At 50.2% G+C, this 7,793-nt stretch overlaps 1 pseudogene; it reads right to left on the minus strand.

The window, feature by feature from the left end:
* Positions 1 to 292: 292 nt before the first annotated feature.
* LOC129063734 (60S ribosomal protein L10a-like) lies at positions 293 to 6,556 on the minus strand (annotated as a pseudogene).
* Between the last annotated feature and the right edge of the window lie 1,237 nt (positions 6,557 to 7,793).

Raw genomic sequence — 7,793 nt, forward strand, 5'->3', positions numbered from 1 at the left:
AACATTTGTAAGGCTCTTTATACTATGTTGCCAAAGGGCATTTTGATAAATTATACACACTTCCATTAGCAGTGTATGTAATTTGTTTCATCACAGTTGTATCAGAATTAGTATTATTTTGATAATTTGATAAAACAATGTTATTATTTCTGTAATTACGTGGTGAGACATTTTTCCCATTTATTTGGTAGACATTTAAAAATTCTCTTGTGATTTGATCATTTATCTTCTTTGTCTATTTCTGTGGTGGTTTTCTTTTCGATTCGCATGATGCGCCCATTGGGACGATGCTCTACCCAGCTGAGCTACCTTTCCAGGGCTGCTCACGGTGCCCTCGATGCGTAAAAGCTTGGAGGTCCTGCCAGCTGTTTTTGAGCCATGACATCAGGACATAGATAGCTAAGTGGATGCTGTTCCCAAGCTCATCGCCTGTGATCTTCACGTGGCCAACAGCCACTGCCAGACAGCAGCTCCTGCACATGGACCTGGATTGTGGATTTCACTTCATCGACCTTGATCGCCACATTCCCGCCGTGGGTCAGCAAGGGAGGGAACCCGCCAGCCTCATTCAGGCCTCGCCTGGGATTCCTGGGATCTGCTTCATCAGAGACGCCGAAGCCAAAAAGGCATCGTACTTCTTGGCCAGCTTCTTATTCTTGAGTTTGAGTGGATTTGAGCCTGATGGCACCCGAGCAGTGTTTGCCTTTCAAAGGGTCATCGTTCTTCGAGCTGATCTGCAGCATCACCATCTCTAAACACTGCGGAGCTTGCGCTGGTTGTTGGCCAGCACTGCTGGCCGCTGCTGCCACCACCTCGTGCAGGGTATGACAGGAGACTTTGCTGCTCTGGGCTCCCCCCCTGAAAAAAATGGAAGGGTCCTCGCTGTATTAAGCCACCCGATCACAGCCTTCCTCTGTCTGTACATTGGTCGTACCCACATTGCAGGCACCTGATTTACTAAGATTCCTGATAGAATCCTGCCAGGGAGATGCTGATGGGTCTTCCCATTTATAAGACTGGAATCTCTGCTGGGCTAAGCTCTCCAGACAGAAATATATTTCAGATGCTCTTTATCTGCTGACTATCATTTAGAATAATTTCACATCTCTGCACTTAAAGAAATTTTCCAGGAAATTGACAGATGGGGCAAACACCAAATGCCAGGTTATGGTGCTTCTCTCTAATTGAGGCCCTCACCCAACTGGTGTGCAATCAATTGATGTACAGAGCAGTTACCGTTTTGTGTGTATTCATTTTTCTATTTCCTCTTGCTGATCAATAAAGTTCTTTTGATTGTTTTAGTTGAATGGTCAATATTTTATGCTGGAAAGGATATGCACTATTGTTCCTGAAACCTATTTATTTTTATTTTACTTTTTACTTTAATTTTTGGCTCTCAATTGAAATATATAGGAAAAGATATGCCAGCCTTATTATTATTATTTTTTAAAGATTGATTTTAGAGAGAGAAAGGAAGTGGCGGGGGGGAGAGAGAGAGAAACATCGATTTTGTTGTTCCACTTATTTGCGCATCCACTGGTTGATCCTCGTGCGTGCCCTGCCTGGAGACAGAACCTGCAACCATGGAGTGTTGCGGCGATGCTCTAACCAACCGAGCTACCTGGCCAGCGCCTGTAATTGTTGAATATTTCCCTTCCCATATCTCAGCCAGTTGTTGAGGATGGAGAAAGTTTCCCCCTTTTCCCCTTAGTTCTCCTGGCTGGTGAAATCATTAAAATGACATAAGGCAGATTAACAGGAAGGAAAAAATCAAGTTTTAATACATGTACATGGGGAATTCACATAGGCATAAAAATTTCAGACAGTAAGACAAAATGAGTCACGTATGTCATTCTGGACCAAGGAGGGGGACGCAGGGGGTCCGGGACCTCAAAGGGAAGCAAGGCAATTTGCAAGGGGATAGAAGAAGTTAACGCTTAGCAAACAGATGTTTGCCTGGCCATCTTGAAACAATGGGACCCAGGGAGGACTTGGATCAGCCGGGCTTGCTGGGTCCCTCCCTGTCTACCATACCTCGTTTAGATTCAGCTAGAGTCACCTATGACAGCTCCCTTCCCAGAGCAGGTCCTGTCTCTTAAATTCTTACAGGCAGCGAAGGGAAGGCCGAAGTGTCTTTCCGAGCCTCCTGGGCCTCAATCGTTTTCAGCTTGAAATAAGCTGCATGCCGCGGGGCACGTTTTGGGGAGACATTCCGAGCCTCCTGGCCCCCGCTAGGAAGTGTGATGCCAACGTTGTAGGCTGCCTTTTGCTTTTCAAATCCGAACCCAGCCCGCAGAGCTTCAGAGTCACCAGCGCGGCAGAATGTGACCTCCGGACAGCGGAGCATTGCAGCCGCGACGGCGAGACTTGAAACGCCCCTGTGTCGCTTGGGCTGCAGGAAGCTGTACGGTAAATTTTATGTGCTTACGTTTTCTCATTTTATTTCTAACCATCTAGTTCTTAAAAAGTAAAAGCAAAGGAGCAGTAAGGAAAAAAAAGTAGAGCGGGGCAAGAAAGGGAGGAAATGTTTGCAACGCAGAAGAAAAAGCCTGCCTTTGCCATCTCGGGGTTTTAGTGCCCCAAGAATTTTATGAGCAATTTCAGGAGCAGAACTTAGCCAATTGCCATTCATAACCAGAATTCAAAGGGAAAATATGACGCATAAAATTTCCCCAAATATTTGTTTTTCAAACCACAGGTATATAACTTCAAAGCAGCACTAGCTTATGCAAATTGGGAAGTGGGTTCCCTTTCTGATTTAAACTTAATCCATACTTCGTTTTTCAAATACCAGAGGTTGTCCTTAATATATTCCCATGCCCCCTTAAAGCTTCCAAGCCTCAAATACCTTAACATTTATATAAACCTTCATTGTCTAATACCACAGTACTAGCTACTAGCCACATGTAGCTATTTAAATTAAAATTAAAAAATTTATTTCCTTGGCCATGATAGCCACATTTCAAGTGCTTAAAAACCACATGTGGGTGGTGACTACCACAGGAGACAATGAAGATACAGATTATCCCTATGGCCTTAGAAAGTTCTGCTCGTGGCACATAATAGGTGCTCAACAATGTCTATTCATTGCCCTTCCTCTCCTTCCTTATTCCTCAAGAGCACGGTTCATAGAGACTAGCCAAGTGGAATTAAGTTCAGATTAACTAACCAGGCTTCTGTCCCACCCTCCGAGGCTCATTTTCAACAACGCCTGGATTTGGTGCGTCTACCTTTGTGATCTCCTGAGGAGCTTGCCGTTGCAGGCCAGAGAAGGGGAAGCTCGCTGACCCTGCAGCAAGCTGGAAGGGAGGTGTGGGGAGAAGGTAAGGCTTCCAGGCCGCCCCTCAGGGTCGAGTCATCTCTCATTTCATAAACAATTTGGTGGAGTTTCAGATTCACTCACTCTGCAACTGCAAAATAAATACACTTTCTTTTGTTTATAACTGATCCGGTCTTCCTGGTAATTGCCACTTATTGTGTAGCAGAATAAAAAAAAAAAAGACTATTAACTTTTACTTTTGATGGTTTTAAATTTAGCCTCAAGCAATCATTGAAGCAACCCGTTCTGTAATTTTCAGTCTCTCTCTGGAATAACTGCTTACTCAGTCACATTTCCACTTGCACATCTTCTTTGAAGGCGAGTCAAGTGCAAATAGGTGACGCCTGGGTGCATTTGCAGGTGGGGGCGGGGCCGGGGGTGGGGGCTGGTTTATGTGAGCTTAGCGTGGCACATTTCCCCAAGCCTTGGTTTCCTAGATGGGGCTGTTGATGTCCTAACAGTTAAATGAGAGGCCAGGAAGGGACAGAGTCAGGACCAAAACCCGGGTCCCCGACATTTGTTCGGCCTCTATCCATTTCATTTGATGTTCTAACGTCACTTGCTGTTTCATCCACTCCTTTAGTCCAGTGCTCTGTGTGAATCCTGACCACGTATGTGTCCACGTGCTATAATTAACTATTGGTAAACTGTGACTTTTCAACACATTTCTGAAGCCTTGCAGTGGGGCATTCTTTTGACTCAATATGTACCCGCCAAAGGACAGACTTCCTGTCTTGAGGCATGAATATAAAATTCTGAACCCTTTATGCCAGAGAGGCACATTGTGTCTGACCCTTTTTGAAGCCAAGGTATAAACCCAGTCATTCCGCTCAGTTGTGAGGTCAATAGCTCAGGCCCTGCCGGCCCAGCGCGGGACCTGAAGGGCTGCCTGACCCGGGTGCCGGCTGACCCCCGCTCCTCCGGGGGCTTCCCCAGCTCAGCTGCGGATGGGAGGCGGCCTCAGCCTGTGGAGAGGCGCAGTCTGCAGCTGGGCGGCTGCCAAGTCACCGCCTGAGTGTTCATTTCTCTTGGCTTAGGTCCAAGCGACAGGAAAAAACAAACAAACAAAAAAACCAGGTCAGGAGTGAGTCACGGGTTACTCTGGCCCTTGGAGTTTGTCCGCAGACAGGGAAAGGTCTGGTCTGGGGGCAGCCCCCAGGGTTCTCTGGGCGGGCCTGTTTTCCAGGCCAGTTGGTGACCCTCAGCATGGCTGCCTGATGGAGTCCATTCTGGAACACATCTTGGGGAGTGGTTTTAACCAGTCCCTTAAAGAGTGGTTAAGATTGCTTCATTATCATTCAGCTGCAGTGCGGCCGGCTGGCTGTCTCTCCTGCGAGCGCGAAAGCCAACAGGAATCTGAAATGGCCGAAGGGGCTGGGGGGCCCTGACTAATTCCCCTCCTGCCGCGGCAGCGGCCCCAGTGGGAGCAGCAATAGTCCTTAAGCAACGGGCGGCCGCCGCACCCCGTCGAGGGTGCCTGGGAAGCGCTGCCCCCAGGAGCGCGGACCCTCCGGGCTGCGACGCCGCGAGGCTGCAGCCCCGGCGAGCGCCCAGCGGCCGCTTTGCTGCCCACCTTGGAGCCGCCTGCGCCCAGAGCAGGGCAGGCTGACGCAGAGCGGCCCGCCTTCTCCTGTGCCCCCTCCACGTGCACGTTCACGCTTAGCCTCCTAAAATATATGTGGTTTGAGAGGTGTCCCCGTATGGCTGAGGCAGGGTAAGGAAAATACAAAAGTGGGTTTAAGCAGGTTAAAATGCTGCTCTCTGCGCTCCGCGGAGCCGCATTTGTAACAAGCTCGCCAGAGCAGCAGACCCGAGCGCTGCGGGCACAGGGGCCGCGCGGGGAACCGCCGCTGTTGTGGAGGTCACAGGCTGGGGGCGCTCGGGAAGCCCTGGGGAACCTCTGGAGCCCCCTCCATCCGCACGGGTGGTGTTTTTTGGAAAGTAACCCGAGAGATGAAAAGAGCAGGAGCCCGTGGTTTCATCAACGTCCCTTGGGGTGAAGCGAGCTTTCCTCAACAGACCATAACGTCGCACTGAGGAAGCATGACTTTGTAAACATCTACAAAAGGGTTATATGTGGTATCTATGATTATTATATAATCCACCTTCATCATATAAATGCATGCACACACATTCATACATTGACGCGTAAGCTCTGGTGTCCTCCGGCGGAGCTGGCAGGCTGGCGAGGTGGCCCGGATAGCGGCAGAACTGGAAAGGAGTGCCAGGCGACCGCCGCGAGGCCACGCTGTCCTGCCACAGTTCCTGGAGGGCGAGGCTTTGCTGCTGCCTTTTCCAGGCCTCCTTCAAAGCACGGAACAGCAACGCTGCCCTACTTTTCTCTAACCTGAGGAACTTCGAGCAGAGTCCGTCGTTAAAACTTATTCTTTCACCTTTCAGTTCTTGCTGAAAATGCTGCGATGGGAGTAATGCGATAGTGATTTGAATTTTCTAAGGGACTCGCCCTTACAAATTATAATACCGGTAATTACCATCCATCAAAGGAAGGGAAGTCGTATTTCTAGAGCCTTCCAAGACAATTCTCAGTTTAACCTCTGTTTTCTTGCTGTTGGTGACAATGACCTTTCTCCATAATGCTGGTCACCTGTGAGGAATAAGGGAGGAGAACAAAGAAATGTTAAATTAATACAAACAGTCTCTAGAACCCCCATAAGCCTGTTGCCCCTGGTTCTCCCGAGAGGAAAATGTTCCTGGCATCTCCTAAAAGAATCATGTGAGCCAATCTGGCCAGACACCCTATGTTCTTGTCTACGAGCCATAACCTTTGTTTTCCAAAACACTAGTGTTTTCTAAGCAAATCTAATAAAAGTCATGAAAGGGTGACTAAGAAATAGGACAACCATTTTATGTAAAATCATGCACCTACCTACTGTTTTAATGAAAGGAGCTGCTCCCCACGAACCCGGGAGGTCCTGAGTATGCGAACCATCCCCCACGCTGTGTCTTTGGAACCTGGACAAGCTGAGAGCTCCCAGGGTGGGAGGCCTGTCATTCCTCGTACATGGAATGTGTGTGTGTGTGTGTGTGCGCGTGCGTGCGCACCTCTAAACTTTGCAGCACAATTTAACCGCACCCTTTTTAAAGCCACCAGGTCGCCACTGCACAGGAAGGATACCCAGTGTCATAGACCAGCTCCCGTGCCACCTCCATCACCATCAGCAGCTCCCCGTTGCATCTGTGTGGCTCTTTCTCAGAGCCAAGCACCACGCTGAGCATCTCCACAGGTTAACTCATTTAACACTTAGGACAGCACAGGGAGGTGACTTGCCCGAAGCCACATGGCGCCAGGATGCACACGCAGAAGCCTGGCTCTCGATCCCATGCTTGTAATTGCTCCTCGACACTGGAGTGAAGTCCAGTGGGCCTGGTTTCCATTTCCAACCTCACCTCCCCCGAAGGCCCTCAGCATCCTGGTGCTGCAGTCACGCGGGTTTGCGTACTGGGGCCCAGGCAGGTCTTGGCGCAGAGCTGGGGACAGATGCGGCAACTTGGAGAGGGAGGGCTTCCTGCTTCTCTTTACTCACTGCCCACACATGGCTCTGTCGTGGCCCTGCCCTTTCTTGAGAGCACAGGTCAGGCCCCATCTTTTCTGAGAAGCCTCCCTAGGTTCGTCAAGCATCCTTAAGGTTCTCTTGTCGCCAGCCCGCAAGGGTCGTTAGAACGGCTGTCATCGGGCCTGTTGGAATTGTTTCTGTTCCTGTCTTCCCGAGTAAGTGGGTACATGGTGAGATCCCAGGGGACAGAGTCCTTTCTTTTCTACCTGTGTAGCCCACTCAGCACCAAGCACATAGTGGGCATTCGCTAGTGCACGCTTCCTGCGCAGACTGCGCGCGGAGCCTTTTGCCTCTGATGGTGCTCAGTTACTGCTCTGGAGGTTTGTGTGCTTTTCGCACGGGGGCTGGAAATGCGGAGGAGGCCGCCGGTGCAGCCCCGCGTGTGGAGCGGAGGCCGGGGCTGCTCCAGGTTCCCCGCCTTGGCCTCCGCCCAGCTGCTGAAGGGAACGCAGGGAAGGGAAGCAGCTCCGGGAAAGCCCGCGGTGCTTGCTGGCCACGCCGGTCCTCCGCGCTTTCCTCGGGTCCCCTCCTGTGCTTGTGTCACTGTCCCACTTCCCCTTGTGAGCACCTTGGAAAGGCCTGCGTCACGCCATGTGTGCACCGTGCCTAACATGCCAGGCGCTCAAAATACAAACTAAAGTGCTGTTGATGGTGGCGATCATGTCACAATGGTATCGTCAAATGCTGGGGCCCTGGGTTTATGAAAACACTTTCTGGAGGAGTGAATGCACGTATGCCTAGCCCTGGGTGGGGACTCAGAGCTCATCTTATTCCAACTCATGATTTCATTGACGGGGAGTCTGACATCCCAAGAGTTAAGGCCTTGTCAGTGGTCTGACGGAGCTGGGATTCGAACCTGGGCATTTTGCTCCCTCGCTCATGGCACCTGGCCTCACCTA

This window comes from Pteronotus mesoamericanus, unplaced genomic scaffold (assembly GCF_021234165.1).
Source record: "Pteronotus mesoamericanus isolate MK-2021 breed Mesoamerican mustached bat unplaced genomic scaffold, CSHL_Meso_final scaffold_99, whole genome shotgun sequence".
NCBI lineage: Eukaryota > Metazoa > Chordata > Mammalia > Chiroptera > Mormoopidae > Pteronotus > Pteronotus mesoamericanus.